Source organism: Morone saxatilis, unplaced genomic scaffold (assembly GCF_004916995.1).
Source record: "Morone saxatilis isolate NCDOM2014 unplaced genomic scaffold, NCSU_SB_2.0 Contig22, whole genome shotgun sequence".
Taxonomy (NCBI): Eukaryota; Metazoa; Chordata; class Actinopteri; family Moronidae; genus Morone; species Morone saxatilis.
In genome coordinates, this window is record NW_023339785.1 from 1,163,151 (window position 1) to 1,183,214 (window position 20,064).

The following is a 20,064-nucleotide window of genomic DNA, read 5'->3' on the forward strand; positions in this document are numbered from 1 at the left end:
TTTTCTGTTGCTGCGTTTTTCTGCTGCATTTGTTTTTATGTGTTTGTGTGTTTTTGGTTTTGTATCATTCCCGTGTTTGCAGCATTTTGCCGTTTGCGGCGTGTTTGCCCTTGTTGGCCACCGTGTGAAATAAATATGATAGTATTGAAAAGATCGCATTTATACAGTACATTTCATTATTATATGAAGAAAAGGTAACTGAATTGAATTGAACTGAATTATATGAATAAAATATTGCATACACTAAATTTATACTGCATGTGTTAAAGCTGTGTAAATCTATTTTTGCCACTAGGGGGCAATATAACGGCAAATCATTTTGATTGCATTGCTAATATATTAGCAAACAGTTGCATGTTTACAAATCCAGCAGACACAGAGGAACATTGGTATCAATTTAGAGTCGTGGTTGTGTCCATCAGATACATGTGAATCCAATATTCACTCTCTTTTGGCTCTGTTTTTGGTCTCCACCAGCTACTGAGTCCAATATCTGTCTCTTTAGCTGCTAAATGCTGCACTATGTTCTCCAGCTTGTCTCTGACAGTGTGTGTGTGCTATTTGCTGCAGTGTATGTACTGTACAGTTGGTTTATCTAAGCTTTTTCATTGAAGTTGGGGGTTGTAAAACCAATAGCTGCAGTATGTGTAAGCCCTTTCGTGTCACATGTACCAGGATATTTGATGACTGGAACTCTAGCATCACATTTAATGTAGTACTTTATATGTTTGCACTAAAGTTGTACTTGCTAGTTTTGATATGTTTGTGTGTCTACCTTTGTCTGTGTGTGTGTCCTTCAGGCCTGCGGCAATGGCAGTCATCTCTCTGGCCTTTGGTCAGTACATCCTGGAGCCTCTGTTCATGCCCTGTCATATCCCCCCTATGGCCATCAAATTGACCACCGCCATTGGCATAAGTACGTATACCCAGACTAGCATTCAATTAAAACATCAGTGTGTGCGATGTCATGATGATTTTATCTGTTTGACCTGTTGTAACCCGCTCTGTAAATGTCAGGAGATGTACGCTGGCATAATAACAGGTATTAAAGTGTGCAGTTAGAGACAGAGGGGACGGGAGAGGGTGATGTCAGCTGTCCATATGACAAAAAAGTCCCAGCACTGTCTTTATCTCACCAACCTGTCCATTAAACATGAGCAATTGTGCAAAGATGTAATGCAGCTACAGGGAGAAAAGTAGGCAACATTGCTGCCAAAATCTTCCTATAGAAACAGGCACAATCTGCTTAAAGCTATAAGGTGTAACATTTTCACATTAAAATGTCTATAAACTCTAGCTCTGTGTTCTATATGTAGTTGAGTTGTGTACTTCCATTATAACAAATGTTTCCAACAAAGCAGAAAATCTGAGAAATCTGTCATTTTATTCAGGTAACACTGCGTTTCACTGTTCGCCTCTCAATGGCGTCATTTCCCCTTTGTGCATGCGTCAGCGTTGTGGTTGTCTGCCATACATTGACTGTTTATCCAGTTTGAAGCTACATTTTTACCATCCACTGTTTAGATCTGGGCACAAAACTGAGTACATCCTGCTGACATCATGAGTCAAACGAACAGTTACAGAAACAACTATAAATACATGAAATATATTGGAACATATACTGACATTTTAAAAAGATTCTCACATTATAAAATTGCAAAAACCCACTAGCTTTGGGAGCATTAATCCAGAATGTGGATACGTACAGTATATATATATTTTCACATTTTCTCAACTCCTCTTGAATTGGCAGTTTTGAGCAGACCTGAGATGTGCAGTACTGACACCCTGTCCACACTATTTCAACACTGGTTTTTACTTGTCTGTCTCATGCATGTCTGACAGAATGCATAGGCTTCTATTTGAATCACTACAGCTGTCTACACAGGACACGTTTCACTGTAACTTGACATACATAACTGCAATCTAAAGTGTATTTTGACACGATTTTCTTAACCACTGTATTGGACTGTGGCTGATCAGGTCCAGTGTAGACAGTGAGGGAGAACGAGGGTAAAGAGTTGCAATCTGCAACTACACCACTAGATGCCACTGAATTTACACACTGGTCCTTTAAGGTATGCATACAGTTAGACAAAGTTGCAAAGATCATTTAAAAAAAAGCATTAATTGTGGGTCACAAATTCTTCCAGAATTTAGAAAACATGCTTGTTTGGTACAGACCTTAACTAATGTCCCATTATCAGGATTTTTTCATTTAATTTAACAATTTTAATTGTGATGCAAAAATAATAATTCCCACACTAATTGTTAATCATATCGCTACATCTGTGATCATCATATGATTTTTTTTTACCATAATACAAGCTCTACACTGGACATTAAGGAACCTAATTCCTTGTGGAATTATAAAACACCCACATCCACTGGATATGCTATAGTTGATGGGTAAGTTTTGTTTGTTTACAAAAATATCTTATATGTCTCATATTAGTCGAATATTAAATAAGATTCCAAAAAGAGCACAGAAATCAACCATATATAGTGAATGTAAGAAGGTGATATGGCCGAGTTCAACTAACTTTTCATGCATTTTGCAATCAAAAGTTTTTCACAAGCCATAACTCCATTTCCCTTGTAACACATGAGGGTTTGAGTAATACATGGAAGAAATTGTACCCTCCCATAATGTTCTAATCCAATCGAAACGTAGTCCACTGCTACAGTAAATAAGACAAACCTTAGATTCGTCTTGGCAACGGGAGATATTTCTAGTTTCCTCTGCTCATAGAGTGCTTTGGCTCAGCTATGAGCCAGAAAACTAACGTTATGCTACGAGCCAGAAGACTAATGTTATGCTACAAGCCATAAAGCTAACACTATGCTACGACCCAGAAAACTAACGTTGTGCTATGAGCCAGAAAACGTATGATACGAGCTAGAAAGCTAATGTTATGCTATGAACCAGAAAGCTAATGTTATGCAAGCAAGATTCAATTCAATAGTCAATAAAACTGCGTACAGTCAGCAAGTGGTAAATATAATTTGACAGTATGTTTAACAAAAAGACTAGCTAGCTATCAGCCATGTCATTGTCCCAGAATCAATATCAAGATTTTCACCAACAAATGATAGGGTATGTTTACTGACGGCCACAGCACCAAATAGCATTCTCCCCATAGACCTCAAAGACAGGATATCTCAAACTGTGAACAACGTCAGTTAAACTCTATTTACTCATCTATAAACTCATTTTTGATCAGTGGAGGTTTATATTTGTTAAACTTGCCATGGTCATTTTTAAATCTGTGAAATCATCGCAATGTAAAATCTAAAGTTTGTAATGTAAAGGCTGAGTGGGAACTCCAGCGGCCAGCACCAACAGAGAAACACCACTGTACACAAAGAGTGGGCTGCATAACCAGGAAGAAAATTATGGAAGCCAGAAACCTTTTTGGCATATGCGCCAGGAATTCTCATGGGACTGAATTCGTACCATATTGGTCTCTGGTATTTAGTTCTATTATAAATCTATGAAGTACATTTCCATGACTCTCATTTTCTGTGTCTCTGTAGCATCTATTATGTACCTGAACAGTATGAGTGTAACGTGGACAGCAAGGATTCAAATTGTCCTCACCTGCAGCAAGCTGCTGGCCATCGCCATCATCATAGTGCCTGGAATGTACCAGCTCTTTAAAGGTAAGAGAAGTTTATTTTCACCATCATCGTCTTCATCATCACCTCTAATAGCCTCCATTAGTACTTTAGGAGGGCCCCAGCCTCTCTAAGAGTCTGTAGGACACTGAGTGTTATGCTGTTCAGGAACATTCTCAGACTTCACACAGAGCGCTCAGCTGCAACAATTAACATTACTTCCTTTGACTCAAGCAGCAACGTGCACTGTAAATATAACCTTGAAGCCTTGCAGGCGGTGAAACGCAGCTGCTCACAGCAAGCGACAACTCAGGCATTTCACAGTGTCCTCACAGCAGGTGTTATAAGACGCCCTAAATCACAGCTCATCCCTCCACTCTGGGCTGTTTGTTTCTCTCTAACCGAGAGAGCACTTTTTACTTTTACTTGAGTAAAGAAGTTGAATTAATACTTCTACTACTATTTTTTTTATACAAGTATCTGTACATCTACTTGAGTAAAGAATGTGTGTACTTTTGCCATCTCTGCTTTGTCGAATCCAAGACAAGGACTAGTTTCGAGTCTTCGACAAAGAGGTTCGAGTCTAAGTTACGTCCAAATCCAAATGAGACGGACAAGAGACAAGGCAAGTGACACTGATTGGCTGCCAGGAGGCTAATATCAGGTCCCGTTCTATATTTTGAATTAAACCAATACCTGTTTTCTGAACAAACATGCTTTGATTGGATTCAGTTACTTCATATACTGATGGACTCGGTCAAGACTATCTCGAATATCCAAACTCGAGTCTGAGGTCTGGATGCAAGTACTACAGCACTGGCACATATATAATGCATGCTGGATTAACCTGCTAGGGGGCCCTCGAGCAAAAATAAGCCCCAATTAAGCCCTCACATATACATAAATATGGTTAGCCCCCGTCTTGTGAACAGCTAATTAAATCAAAGAAATCAATCAAGCAATTTGAGGGAAATTATTCCAACATTTTTCACAGCAGCCATTTTGACATGAAATAGTCAGGTAAATACAGTTGTTAGCAATGATGCTAATTAGTTTTGCACAATAACCTGTCTTGTGAAAATGTATATGTGTATATGCATACACATATGTACCTATGGGGGCCCTTTTTCTAATTTTTTGTGGTGTCCCCCGTTTTATTAATCTGGCCCTGGCCCTCTGTCCTCCTCTGCATGATCACACAGATCATTACAAACAATTTGTGTCTTTCAACAACTCAGTACAACATTATTGTCCTATTAGATAGTTTTATCTGTCTGTATGAGCAGTTTCTGTTCATAAATGTGAGCTCATGCATAAAACAGAATGCTGATTATATTTGAGAGTGCTTTAATCTGTCTGAAGTACCTGTGTTGTACAGAGGAATCCATTTCTCTGAGCTAAAAAGGCAGATTACTGCTCTATTCATCTCTTTTATTGTTAAAACTAATTTTATTATTATTATTATTGCTATTGCTGTGGCAATGGTCGCTCCTGGTGTTGTGTGAGTAGTATTTGAACTGATCCTTCCATTGCTGCAACAATCCCTCTTCATTTAGGAGCAATTATAGTGCTTTAAACAGTCAACAAAATGAAATGTGTGTGTGTGTGTGTGTGTGTGTGTGTTTGCAGGGGAGACTAGGAACTTTGAGAACGCCTTTGAGCTGAGCAATGTGAAGCTGTCCGGTATGCCACTGGCCTTCTACTCTGGGATGTATGCATACGCTGGGTGGTAGGTATGGTCCTCACACACACACAAACACACATGTTCTACATGCATTTCCCATGATATACCACTCATTTATCATTGGGGGTTTAATGGTAACTGTTTCCTTTTGCAGGTTCTATTTGAACTTTGTGACAGAGGAGGTAGAGAACCCTGAACGGTGAGTTTAAACCATGTGGTGGCTGTATTTGTAAAGGTTATCTGGATTTGTATCTGTATTTATGCCAATATGCCACCAGTTCTTATACAACGGGTTTCTACCAGACAGAATCACAACAAGGTGTTCCAGTACCAGAGCTGTGTGTTGAAATAGTGCCCTCTAGTGCAGACGTTACAGGCAGCAGAGGCATCGCCACGTGTGCCACCACTAGTTAACGTTACTCTCTCTACATGGCTCTGACAGTATTTCGTATTTCACTCGAAAGGATTCCAACAGCATATGGTCCAGCACACTATTGTGTGTAAAGAGGGGACGAATCTTGAAATGCACAGGATACAGTTAAAAGCAGAGGGAGGCACCGTGTTCTACTGCCAGGCACATCAGCCGGCAGTAGAAGACTGCCATCTTTCTACAGGTTAACTTTAAAAGTATTTTTTAGTGCTGATATGGGAAACGTTACCCAACTTAACAAATATTGTCTGTCAAAGCCTGATATATCATATTCCTTTGTCCAGCTCTATTGTAACCAAAAACTAATAAAACAAATCAATGACCCATACTGTTGCACTGGGTGACATGTTCCTGCATTACTACTACTACTATTACTTTATTTCAACTTAATCCCACATACACTGTCCTGCTTCCATAAATACTTACTAGAGCACTAAATGTGGATTCATCCGCTGCTGAAAATAGTCCCCAGCAAATGCACTATTTCCTCCTGTTTGAGTGACGTTGTAGATTTCCCGGTATATGCTCCTGAAATCTGTTAGGTTAGTGCAATTGCAGCTACAATCTATTTGTAGCTGCTTTATCTGACAATGTAATGCTCCTGTTACCCTTCAGGACTGTGCCATTAGCTATCTGTATCTCCATGGCGATTGTGACTACCTGCTATGTGCTGACCAACGTGGCGTACTACACTGTGATGTCAGCAGAGGAGCTCCTGGCCTCAGACGCAGTTGCTGTGGTAAGTAATAGTAATACTTTTTAACTGATGGAAAGGCCTTAAAAATGTGGCCCAAAAAAAAATTATTATTCACTGACTGACTTCTATTTTACTTTGTATTTCTATATAACTACTATATTTACTGAGCGATCTTAATTGACACAGTTAAAAAGTTAAAGAAAGAGCTGTTTGCTTTTGCATATTTATGTGTTTCCTGTAAAAACAGGCAGCTAGGGAGGGACTTGTTGCAGCAGCTAATAGTGCTGGGCAGCAGCTACAGCAGCAGTTAGCCACGTTGCAGCAGAGCAGCCAGAGGACATTAGACTGATTAGAGAGAAAGCCAGACAATATTTTCTCCATAAAATATGATCGAGTTTCACCAGAATCACTGATAACGCTGTGTTTTTGTACAAGTGATAACGTTGTTTTTGTACAGTTATCAGTGAGGTCCACCCCCCCAGAAAGACTCCTGTCAGGTAGCTAGCCTTGTTGTTGCTAGCTAGCTAACTAATGAATCTTCACTCTGTGTCGACTGTTTGACAGGTGAATGTCATTGGTTGAAATCGGCTAGTTCATGCTTACATAAGCATGCACCACATTCTGTGACTTTAAAGCATTATTTAAATCATGAAACACCATGATTCCTTGATTTGTTTTTATGTTGGCATTTTAAATCTTCCATACCAGGGCTGTGTAAAGGTCATAGAGAAGTGATGTTTTTGTAAAACCAGAAGCTTTTTGCATGGGAAACTGTACAATATGTAGTGTCTGCAAATGATAAAACACGGTCATGTTATGTACCTATAATAACATGCAGCATGTTCTCCTCAAAGTATACCATTATTTTCTTTGTAATATAGTCACAACAGTATGACTTTTTTGTCAAAATATTGTGACTATGGGGTTGGAGGGGGTGAGGTAAATATACTGGGTGAAGTGAATGGGACAGGTGCATGCCATTGTTTCAAAAACACCAGGATGTTAGTTATTATAGTAGCATAGTTTGGCCCATTGTCAGCAGTTGGACCTCATAGAAGCAATTAATCAGGTCATTCTTTTTAAGAAATCATTTTTCAGGACCTTTCCAGAACATTTTTCAAAAGTTTTCTTGACAATACAGGACAGCGCTTGGTCACACAGTTATATAATTTACCGGTAGGCCTAACATTGATAGATTTAACAGAATCTCCCATCAACATGGTTCTTACTTTAGTGCTGACACTCCTCTATCCTTTCGTAAAATAAAAAATTGAATTTATTTAAACAGTGACAGTAAAACAGATAAATAAATGGAATTCTCCTGAATAAAATCCCAAAAAATCTTCTCTCAAGAAAATCATAAGTGTACTTTTTTTCTAGTGTCACATATTTTTGATTCCGATTCCACATTCTGAGGCCGGCATTGGCTCTCCTGCAGCAGAGAGGTGTGTGCTACTTAAAAGCATAGCTGAGGTCTCACCTCTCTGCTGTTAGTGATGTTTACCACTAATGCAAGCACCACGGTTGACTTCCTGCACTTAACATGTCATTATTAGTGAAGTGTCTCTGACAGCTCGGCTTCCCAGCAGCTGTTAATGCGATTGTTTCAGCCCAGCCCTGTTAATGCTAATCACATCACAGATACCCCCAAATAACAGACACCACTGCTTATTAGACTGAGGACTGCTATCAGTGCTACTGTAAGCGGGTAGCTGGGGAAGACTCATTCACTAAGAGATCTCTGATCTTTTCTAATGCAGTTAGTTTTATTGCCCCTGTACGATGAGTGATAGGAGCGCCTTAAGAACGGTGTTAAGAGCATTTATCTCTTCTTAGAAGGCTATGATGAAATAAAAGAATTACACTCTGTTCTTCCTTTCTCGCAGACAGCAGGCAAAAGTTTACATCTCAAACTTAATTACAGCTTAACTTGTGTCTAGAACTTTTCCTCGAGGAGGCTGGCCTCAAGGCACAAAGTAATTTTAGACCACATAAATTAGAGGTATATGTTCACATAATTTAAGAGTGTAAAAGGTAATAAATGGAAAGATAAATAACTGCCATTTTGTCTTACAGAAGTGCATTGCATTCACTAAAGCAAAACAAATTAAACACCTCATCTCGTAATGTAAGTTACTATCTTGTGATTAAAATAAAAGATCTCATAATTACCAGAAAAGATCTCGTAACTATGAGATTAGGATCGTTATGAAAAACAGGTAGGTGCCAGCAGTACAAATAAATGGTTTTCATCCCTCGTCAGGGATTGTTTGGGTTAATTGTATTGGACTTAAGCAGTTGGCTTTTCTTTAATTTTTTTATTGCTTTATTGCACACATTGCTTTGTTCCTTAATCGCAAATAATGAAATTGAAACCCCACGCCATTCTTAACTTTGAAATACTGACTAGCCCAACAGCAAGAAGGCCAGCTCGCTGTTTGTGCAGCCTTTCATTTCACCAAGCTCTCGACAACCTCTAAAAGCTAGTCCCACATTTACTCTTGTCTGGTGGCTTCCCTCTTTCCCTCTGCCATTAGCTATGCCCATAAAAGCTGCTGAGCCCCGTTACATTGCCTGGTTTCAGTTCTGGCATGACAAGGCATGACAAGCTCCAGTGCTACCAACACTCCCCCAGTGCTCTGAGCACCCAGTCCCCGGCATCCAGGAATAGCTAACCAGCTTACAGCAGTTACTTTTCTGTCCATCAGGAAACTGTAAATCACAGAGAGCTGAGGCTGAGCAGCCAGAGGGCATCATATAATATATAATCCAGTTTTACCAAAATTAGTTATATAGTTGGAGGTGTGTGTCTGCTGCTGTAAAGCGTTAAAGTTACATCGTGAAAGAACAGGAAAACGTATAGGAATAATGAAGACACCATTCACCCTATACAACTCACTGTAGCAGAATGATAGTGAAGCTGTTATTTTAAGGTAGAAAAGTTACAAAATGTGACTTTAAAGATGGAATATTATTGAGTTTATAGGCCCTTTTTAGACGAAAGGTTACTCAACATGAACAAGAAGGACTGATTCTATACTTTAGTGGCTACAAAAGAAGGGATGCACTTAAATTCTGGGGACCCTAAAGGAATCTATCATGTGCCTGTATCTCTGTTGGTATCAGTTGGGATTACACGCTGCCTGTAAGAAAAATGTAATAACCTGCTTTAGTCTTTTCAATCACTGATCCACACGATCCCAACTGCCTTTCAAACATTTCATATGCAGGTCATGGTAAAAGGCACATTGTACAAGGAAAACTAATCTCACCAAGACAACAAAACAAAAACAATTGCCCTCAATCTCATGGTGGAGACGTCTTTCAGTGTATAAATACCTTACCATAAAAGCACGCACTGTGATTGTAAGCCTGTTTCAGGAGGTGGAATGCATTTACTGTTACTTACTACTTACTGTTTTTTAATGCTTCCATTAAAAAACTACAAATACGTGTGTACAAGATACAATCCTATTTTCCCCTTACAGTCCGTGCTAGTCCATACAAGCATGGACTGTGACTAATCAGCACTGAATGGCTTCATGAATAATAAGCAGCTTTTGCTCCCACTTCTGCATGACCCATTTATGACAATTACTGCCAGCAGCCCTGTCAACTGCTCTAATTCCATCTCACAAGCTACGGTTAATAAAATAAGACCAACCACAATTCAATAAACTGATAGCTGGACACTTTGATACATTCATTCACAGCACATTCACAGCAGAATATCACTGATATTATTGTACTATTATTATTCATTATTACTTATTATTACAGTTACTCGTTGTTCTGTTGTCCGCTGCTCATTGTCCCCCATCGTGTTGTCATCCATCATCTTCTTCATGTTCATCCAATAACAAGTCAACTACTATTAGTGGTTGTTGCTACTGTTGTTGCTGTGTTGTGATCTGTCTGTCCTGTCTGTCTGTCTGTCTTCTCTCTCTCTCTCTCTCTCACCAACTGGTCGAGGCAATGACCACCCCTGAGCCGGGTCATGTCTCCTGAGATACTTCTGTTTGATGGCGCTTACATATTGTTGATTCGAATAAACGCTGCCCTTTTTAAGGCAGTATCTAACGTTTGTGCACGTGCACTTGTTTCTTTTCTTTACACAAGTTATTGTGGTTTAAGGTCTAGGTGTTAACTATTGACAAAATAGGAATAAATAAATATTGATATTGACCGTAGTTTCTCCTACACACTTGGAATACAGGGTAAGTTGAGGGCATTGCACAGCAACTCAACCACTTTGATTCACTCCCCCGGCTTTAGCACAGGCTGCACTCAGGACATGGTTAGCCTGCTTAGCTGGGATGTAGAGGGAACAGTTACCACACCTAGAAAACTGACTAATCAACAGTGGAGTTTCAAATGTCTGAGAACTAGCCTTTACAAGCTACTCGTTATTATACTCACACTATACAAAAAGAACATCAAAAGTTTTTTTCTCAGTGTTGAACTGCTCTCCCTACTGGTGTCTTGCTGGTCACAGACACTTGCAGAGCGAAGCTCATGGGGAACTTCTCATAGCGGTGCCGTGTTCTTGGCCTTGCCTGCTACGGCTCCATCGAACGGCGCCACCTTGCCCTGTCAAGGTAACAGATGCCTTCCTCTATCCTGGCCTTCCGTCTCCACCACCCACGGCACATTCAAATACCATTTGACAAAACCCACGCACAAGTACTCTAATTGAAATTTAATATTTTATTTATAACACTGTTTTATTTATCAATCTACTGTACAGAGGAAATACGTTTTCATTGATTAATTATTGATATGTCACTTTTTAAATTGGCTTTTGTGTTTGAATACTGTTTAAGGCATTGTCAATGAAAATGAACACTTCCCTGCAGACTTGTTACTCATTTTAAAGCCCACACTGGAAATGTAGGGGTTATTTCAGGAAACTGTTAATGTGAAATATTCTGCTGTGATAGTTGAGTTTCATTAGCAGTAGCTTAACAGCTAATTGAAGAGAAAAGGAAAGCCTCTTTACTAAAACATGATAACATACACGAATCAGATCATAACATTGTGATCACCTGGGAACCCTGGTGGTCAGAATGTTCTGCCCAGCCCCCATACCAACAAACGCGATGCACTGGTGTGTTCTGACACAACTTTCTATCAGAACCAGCCTTACCTGTTTCAGCAGTTTGAGCTACAGTACATGTCTGTTGGATCAGACCACACGGCCAGCAATTCACCTCCCATGTGCATCCATGACCTTTTCGCGCTTTTCCATCCTTGGAGCACTTTTGACAGGTACTGACCACTGCAGACCAGGAACACCCACAAAGAGCTGCAGGTTTGGAGATGCTCTGACCCAGTCCCAGTCAGCCATCACAAATGTGCCCTTGTCAAAATCGCTCAGATCCTCACGGCTTGCCATTTTTCCTGTTTTCTAACAATAAACTTTGAGGACAAAATGTTCACTTACTGCCTGATATAGCCCACCCACTGACACGGAGCCATGATAACCAGATAATCAGGGTATTCACATCACCTGTCAGTGCTCACATGTCTATGGCTGATGGTGGTATATATCTAAATAGAGCAGTTGAGAACTACTCCAACTGTGTGGTGTTGTTCACAGAATGTTCTAGTGGCATCGCGTGAAGGACAGCTTCCCTGAGGTTTTGTCATAGTGGTCCACATTCCAAGACACACTCCCCTGGCTTTGCTGTCTCATACTGGTCAGTACCATCAATATTTCCATCAGACAATACTGACAACCTAAATATCAGTAATGCCCTTATTGAAATAACGCACTTTACAACAACATGATATAATGACACAAAATATTGGAATTATAATATTATTAATTTTGCTTGCAAGTCATTTTCACTGGTAGTATGGCGCAAGCATAATATTTGTATGGTTATGGTATGGATTTGGCTCTGTAGAAACAACCCTAGATAACTAGCTTTGCTAACAATTAATTGTAAATTACCTAGCTAGCCTATCTTAAGAGTTGAATATTTGTTTGGTTTTATCTTTTAACTACGTTCAAAATGTGGATGTCCTTTTGATGAGTCTAGCCATAGCATATTTAAGTACAGGAAGGAGAAGTTGAATGAGCGTTTGATCGGGCTGCCCTCAACTGTGATGGAGCACAGAGCAAAGGGCGAGGGACTTTTAGAAGGGTCAAATTGTTCTTACAATTTTATAAGGTATCTGAATGACAGATTTTTATCCGAACTCTCCAGCCAAATCCGAACAAAAGATTTTTCTGTGGGCATGGGTCCAAATAATTTTGACTTTTTACACAAACCAGAAGTAACTACCTATAACGGCTTCCAAAGCTTTTGAACTTCTTTGCCTGTGTGTGTGCAGTACCTATGACCATCCTCCAGCTGTTTGTGGGAGACATCTACAGCTGCTGAACTTCATGGAGCTTCCTGCGGTTGGTTTTCATCGGTGGGTAGTGGCTGGGTTAATCTATCACAAGCATATACAAACTTGATTCCCCCCCCCTTTAAGGTCAGTGTTTTTCCACACTTGTAACACACCTGTAGCGTTACAAGAATTAATACATATTACCCAAGAATACAGGTTGGAGTTCGTCTAGACCCTGCTCTATTTGAAAATGTCCTGAGGAGACTACTGTTATGAATTTTGGCGCTATACAAATAAAACTGAATTGATTGAATTGAATTGGCCCTGCACCTTCAATGTTTCCACATTATCTCACCTTGTTATTATGCTATGTTTCATTTACTGACAAAATCTTTAGATGATGTTTAAAAGGAATGGTTTTTGAATTACTTAATTCCCACAAAGAGCTGACTTATTCCATGTCTTTGCTGACTCGTCCCTACGGTCCCAACTCTTCCCAATCCCAGTGGTGGTTCTGCTCACAATGTTTCTTATGGTCTTTCTATCTTCTGTTACAGACCCGGTCAACACAGGATTGGATTTTGCCATTTCCCTCACGGCATTCCGCCTACTATATTTCTTAAATTCCAACCGCAGACCGAAAGTGGCTTCAGAAGGGCTTTAGTAAGTCAGGACTTTACAGTTACTAATACTATGGACCGTTTGCATTGACTGCACTAGATACTGGAATGCTTCTCGGGGCTTCTCAAAACGTTTTACAGCATGTACCACCCAATAAATTAGGCTCTCTCTATTGACAAGTTCCAAACACAGGAGGCAAGGTTTATTTCCTAATAGAATGATTATTTATTGTTGAATCCTGAACGATCAAGAAATCATAGCTGATTTTGGTGGAAAAGAAGGGTACTCCTGTCCACACTGCTCTTTCCCAATAGTTCCCCTGTTTTGGGCCACATTGCAGAGTTTTAAAACTCTTTTAACCTCCACTTACTATGTTGACATCAACAATATTAGCCTGTAAACTAATCATGGAGTAGCCCACGTGCTTAAACATGTAAGTTAGTGTACACCAAAGGAGTTTTAAGTGGCCTGTAAAAGATCCAAATGCTAATACTGAGCACAAAACCAACAATAAGAAGACTGGCTAGTTTCTACATAGTTATCTTAATGCCTCGTTCACCAGGTCTGGATTCCCTTGGAAATATGAAACAATTTTTTTGTTACTACTGTCTTAGTGTCCACAGGAAGCCAAATCCAACAACAAAAATAAATTTTCCTTTGTGCTGCTTAAGGTATTTTCATTCATAAATTGTAGTATTTGAAACTATAAAGTTTAATTTAAATAAAATTTAAAAATATTTCAGATTCCTTGCATATCAATAGAGGAAGCCCTCTTTTGATGATTTCAATTCCTCAAATTAAAGCATTTGTAAGGTGTCTCTCTGCTTTACTTAATAATTCAAAACTGAATATTGGAGGTTTAACATTTGAAGATGGCAAATTCACTATTATGCACTATTTAACACAGTTAAAAAACTAAAACCTAAAAACTCTCACAATTTTTTTGTCAGAGTCTCTGTTTTTATTTATTGATCACATAGAGGTAGTATCAGCCAGATTCAACCAACTTTTCCCCGTTTTTCTGTAAAATCACAAAAAATGACCGAAGATATGAAGACATCATATGATCCGGGTTTTAACGTGGTGTATCAAAGATCAAATACAAAACTAGAGAGAGTTTCTAAGTCCTGCACTTTTCGAAGGACCAAGTTGACGGCAGCCGTCAGGTGATAGTTTCTTTTCCTACACGCGCTTTAGAAGACGTCATGCGATCTGATCACACTGGCGGTGAATATGGACCCCCAAAGGGTTAAATACTCTTTGGAACCTCTCTTTTTAATATTGTCAAAATCACTTGAAAACACAGATTTGTTCTGTTCATTTAGCCTCATTTAGATTGCAACTTGTTAAATAGTTAAAATTTGTCCGGCCTAAGAGCTCAAAGATAATCATGGGAAGGGAGTGAAGGCAAACCTCAGGTAGCCAGCAACTAATCCCAACCAGCATGTAATTTTTTGCAATGCTAATTAGCGGCTCTTGCAAATGTGCTAATTGCCCATTTTTTGCTATCAATGGTCTCATTTCTTTTGTTGTATAAGCCTTAAAATGGCTGCACATCCCCAGGTTGTTTACATCTTCGTAAATGTATCCTGTGTAATTTTGAAACACTCCTTTTTTATTCCACCAAGATTCTTTCATTATCCTTTAATTCTGCCTTATCGGAATAAACATGAGAGATGATATCCACTGTGTTTTTCTCTTGTGGGTCCTGCCAAAGATTCGCTTTCTAAACAGAACCCTGCAGATCGATCCTGGATGGGTTGTTCCCTGTGGAGCCAAATAACAGCAACACATCACTTATCACCCATCAGAACCTTACACATGCACACAGAGCTGAACTCACCAAAGTTAAACTGCTGTTGTATGTCCAAAAGACTGACTTATTGCAAAGATTAAGTTATAAAATGTGAGTTTTATATAATGTGTGTTATTAAAAGGCGATAGTATCGTTTCATGTTATATCCACAGTATATGTTCCCATTCGTTTGCTTTTGAACATTTGGTGATTATTTATTGAATAGCATTCCCCACCTGAATCACCATTTTCTCCTCAACAAGCCCACCACTAGCTGTATCCAATACAAGTCAACTGCGCATGATATATGATATATGATATAAATATATTATATTACATACTATTAATGTATTTTAATGTGATAGTATGCGATTCTTTGTAGAAAGTTTGTCACGTTATTTTGTTTCCTTGGAAGGCAAGCACAATACTCACTGGACCTCTACAGGTGGGACTTGCTTGCATGTAGGGAATTACGTGCATCTCGTGGTGAAGCTTCTTGATAGCAGGTCCCAGAGCGTAAAAAACAAAACAATGGAAGGCTGAAAAGACTGCTAAATGCTCAGTCACCACTGTAGAGTTGGTGATATGTCTCTGACTGCTGTGTGTCTTACACATAGTCTTTGATCCTTTTTTCAAATAATAAAAATATTGATCTAACATTGGCAGCTTTAACTGTTGACTTGAACATATCCGGTTGCTAACAACAGTCCCCTGGCATCAAAAGATATTTGAAGATTTCTGTCAGGTTGCAGAACCATTGCTTGTACATCAGATTGGTTGTTCCCTCTTCCAGACAGGTTTTAGTATGCAGACGCCCCAGCCCTAACATAGAACCTTCTGCCATTTGATATTCAACCATTATTATAACTTCCCATCACCTCTCTGACCTTAATGTGGACCTCTCTGCCTTCCCCTGGTAGTCCTACTCCACACTTCCACATTAGCCAGCTCAGAGTTGCATCAGCACCACATCTTCCCTTCCGGCAATCCAAGAATGAAGTGCTTGGCCCCTATGTGCCTGGGTGTGGTTACAGTCTTACTTAGAGGGGTGTGATGTAACGTGTGTGTGTGTGTGTGTGATGGTATGTGGTGGTGTGTGTGTGTGCTGTCTGCTGATGTGCTGCACTCCAATTCCCCTGGGTGGATTTTTGCAGGTAATCTGTCTGTGTAACGCTTGCCCTGTGGCACACTGCATTCCCTTCAGCTCTGTTCCTGTAAATGGAGGGCTTTTATGCTGATGAGAAGGATGCAGCCATAGAAAGACAAATGCTGAGCCATAAAAAGCTGGCTTAACCTCAGCTAGCATTTGCCTTTGTGTGAGCACAGTAGCTGCGCCCACGCTGCAGAGGCATACAGAGTTTCTACAACACGCTGCTGATGGCTGGTTGGCTTGTCACATGCTCAGGTCCGGATTCTTTATTTAAACATTTACTTAAGTGAAACTTAACATGAGCGTAATTAACACATGAAGGCAAAACATTTAATAATGCTTTGGCATAGACCCCTTCACTTGTCAGGCCCCATCCCAATGTTGTTTACCTTCTTGTATTTTTTGGTGTTATGTTAAGGTTCAGTGGTGGTAACAACCTGAGGAGGGATCTATTGTTCCAAGAAATTGAATAAATAAGACACAATTTAAAGGTCCAGTGTGTAACATTTAGGAGGATCTATTGTCAGAAATTGAATATAATATTCATAGGTATGTTTTCATTAGTGTATTGTGTATAATCACTTGAATATAAGAATTGTTGTGTTTTGGTTACCTCAGAATGAGCTGTTTTTATCTACAGATGTAGCGGGTCCTTTTCTAAGGAGTCCACCATGTGTCTACAGTAGCCCAGAACAGACAAACCAAACACTGGCTCTAGACAGGATATATATTTTCTCGTATTTCTAGGCCACCACAGTTTCTCTATCACGCTTTGAAGGGGAGGGTGAAGTGAGGGTGCTGTACTCAAGACCACCTTTGTTGAGTCTAAGACAAGTCCTAGACCAGGACCATTTGAGACCAAGTCAAGACAGAGCCCAAAGAGTCCAAAGAGGTTTGAGTCTGTATCAAGTCAGAGTCCAAAAAGTTTTAAGTCCAAATACGTACTTGAACTCCAAAAAGGGGTACAAGTACAGAGTCCAAGACAGGTCTGAGACAATAGAAAAAATGTCTTGAAGACTACTACAGGACTGGCAACTACAGCACTAAATGCCACTAAATCCTACACTGGACTGTGACAGTAGGATGTGGTGCCCTGTGCCCTGGCTCCAGCTGGTGAGGCTTGGCCCATTCACACCTTCCTATTTCCTATCTGATGAGGCAAAACATCCTGATTGGACCGGCACCAGTGCACCTATAGAAGCTTGGCTAGCCGGTATTTGCAGCTTTGCAACATGCTTCTTGTTGTTTAATATGTCAGACTGTTAACTGTTAATCTTGTATTAACTTGTTGAAACTAGTATTGAGGCATTCACTAACTGGACCAGGTTTAGATCTAAAAACTGATTACACACAGAATTTCTTTATTTCGAGTCTCTAGGTTCAGGGGTGCTGTTTTGACTGTTTTTGGTTTTATTAAGTAGAATTAGATAGTGAGGTTATTCTTTTCAGAAGTTAGTTGTAGCTGTTGAAGTATTCTCTTTTGGTTATATACAGCCCTTTTCCTTTATAGTTTGCTTTGCCTGTTTTTGTTTGTTAGAATTATTCTGAGCTCCACGTAATAAATAACTTTGTTTGACCAAAAACACCTGGTTTTACGTTGCTTCCCTTTCCTTTTAAGAGCTGGGTTGTAACACAGATATATGTTGCTCTGTGCAGGGGTGGATCTAGAGAAATATTCATGGGGTGTCCAGAGGACATGGAGACTTTAAGGGCAGAAATATCTGCTGCTTTAATCACAAACATTTACATATATCGATATTTACTTGGAAAGGTATTTGAACTCAAAAACATTATTGTGGCACATTAGTAAAGCATTGACTAGAAATATCATAAAGTGGCATTAGAAATCAATACATTTTTACAGTTTTATTTCCTGATCGTCTTTCCAAATACATGTCTTTTTTCATTTAACTTAAGGCTATCACTGAGTCTAAAATGTGTTAATATCTGTAATACTTACTGTAAGTCTTAACTGTTGAATTGTTGAAACTGTTGTGCGTTAGAAATTATATATATGAAATTCACTGCCACTAGATGTTGCATTAGAGCACCAACATCTCAGACCATCCATTGACAAAACCAGTCATCTTACCTCAAAGATAATCGCAAAACATACTTCAAACTGGACAGAAACAAAATAAAAACTCACTGAAACTGTCTTTTTTTTCACTGTTCCAACAATCACTGATGTAGAGGAGAAACATATTAGTTTCAGTCACTCATGTATTCAAAGCAAACGGTTGCACAAGCAGGGACTCACATGCACCAACATGTACATGTGACTGTCCCAGCTGTGTGCACAGCTCAGGTAGAGTGTGACGTCTTGTCATGACTCCACTATATCTTTACATTGCATCAGTTGTTTGCTGCTATCTTAATGTTTGAAATCTTGTAAATATAACTTTAAAGGTCCAGTGTTACATTTAGGAGGATCTTCTGGCATCATATTTATTGTTTGTTGTTTTTATATTTTGTCAAAAGGAATGTCTTCTACCGCAAACAAAATCTACCTACAGGTACAAATAAAGTACCCTTGTTTTTATATACAGAGAGAGTGGGTCCACTTCTATGGAGTCAGCCATTTTGAACTGACCGATTTCACCAGAACAGAAACTAAACACTGGCATCTGACCTGTTATAAATGTAAAGTAGTTGAATAAAAACAATGTAGAGAAATTAAAATAAAAACAAGGAAGGTAAAGCCAGAGACAGAGATTTCTACAAAAAACAAATGAAAAACACAAACACCCCCATCTGGAGTCAGTGTTTGGTTTGTCCATTCTGGGCTACTGTTCATTATACACTGATGAAAACATACCTATGCATATTATGTTCCAAATCTGACAATGGATCCTACTTAATGTTACACACTGGACCTTTAAAATGAAAATAACCTAATGGTTTTTTTTATTTTCTAATACTAATTTCTGAAAGAAAAATGCACTGACCCAAATCCCTTGTAATTCATATCTTATAAACATATTTCTAAACCCCAAAAAGAACAGATGCATACAATGCAAAAAACAAAAATTACATTTTACAGGACTTTTGAAAACTTAAAAAATTATTGTCTCAATTTCCACATTAAATATCGTCTACTGAAGATACAACCAAAAGCAGTGAGTATCAGCCTTTCATAGCTTAGCATAGCTTCATCAGTCTGAGGAACAGACTTTAAACTCCAGTCAAACTGATAGCTACAATAGGGCCCCAGGTTCCCTAAAAGCTCAAAGTTGACATATTTCTGTACTTGTAGCAGTTTGGTCTGGAGGGGAACACACAACAATGCATTCTCTCCACTAAAACAACAACAAACAGAAGTCGACGTAAAAAAAAGAGAGAAAGCTCCCAGTGGATGAGCACAGCACAGCACAACATCACACTACATCTCCCAACCACACAGCACCGTGTCTGAGCCCCTCATTAAAGCCAACAAATAAGGTATCAAGTTGTATTTTTAATAAAAAAAACATTGAATAAACAGCAAAATCTGCAAATGAATGCTTAGATGTTTCTGCGTGATTCGGAGGTAAGAGGTGCGATCTTTTCATCTGACCTCCGCACAATGTGAAGCAGATAATTAACACACCAAAGAATTCAGGTTCAAGGTGCAAAAGTCTTGTATATACTAACATTTGACAATATAAGATGTCAAGATGTGTCTCCTCATGTAGGTATGTGTGTGTGTGTGTGTGTGTGATAAAATGGCTCTATTACCACACTCTGT

At 39.2% G+C, this 20,064-nt stretch overlaps 1 pseudogene; it reads left to right on the forward strand.

Annotated features, from left to right (window-relative positions):
- The window catches only part of LOC118333924, a 19,171-nt pseudogene extending 5,736 nt beyond the window's left edge, over positions 1-13,435 (forward strand).
- Positions 13,436-20,064: the final 6,629 nt, after the last annotated feature.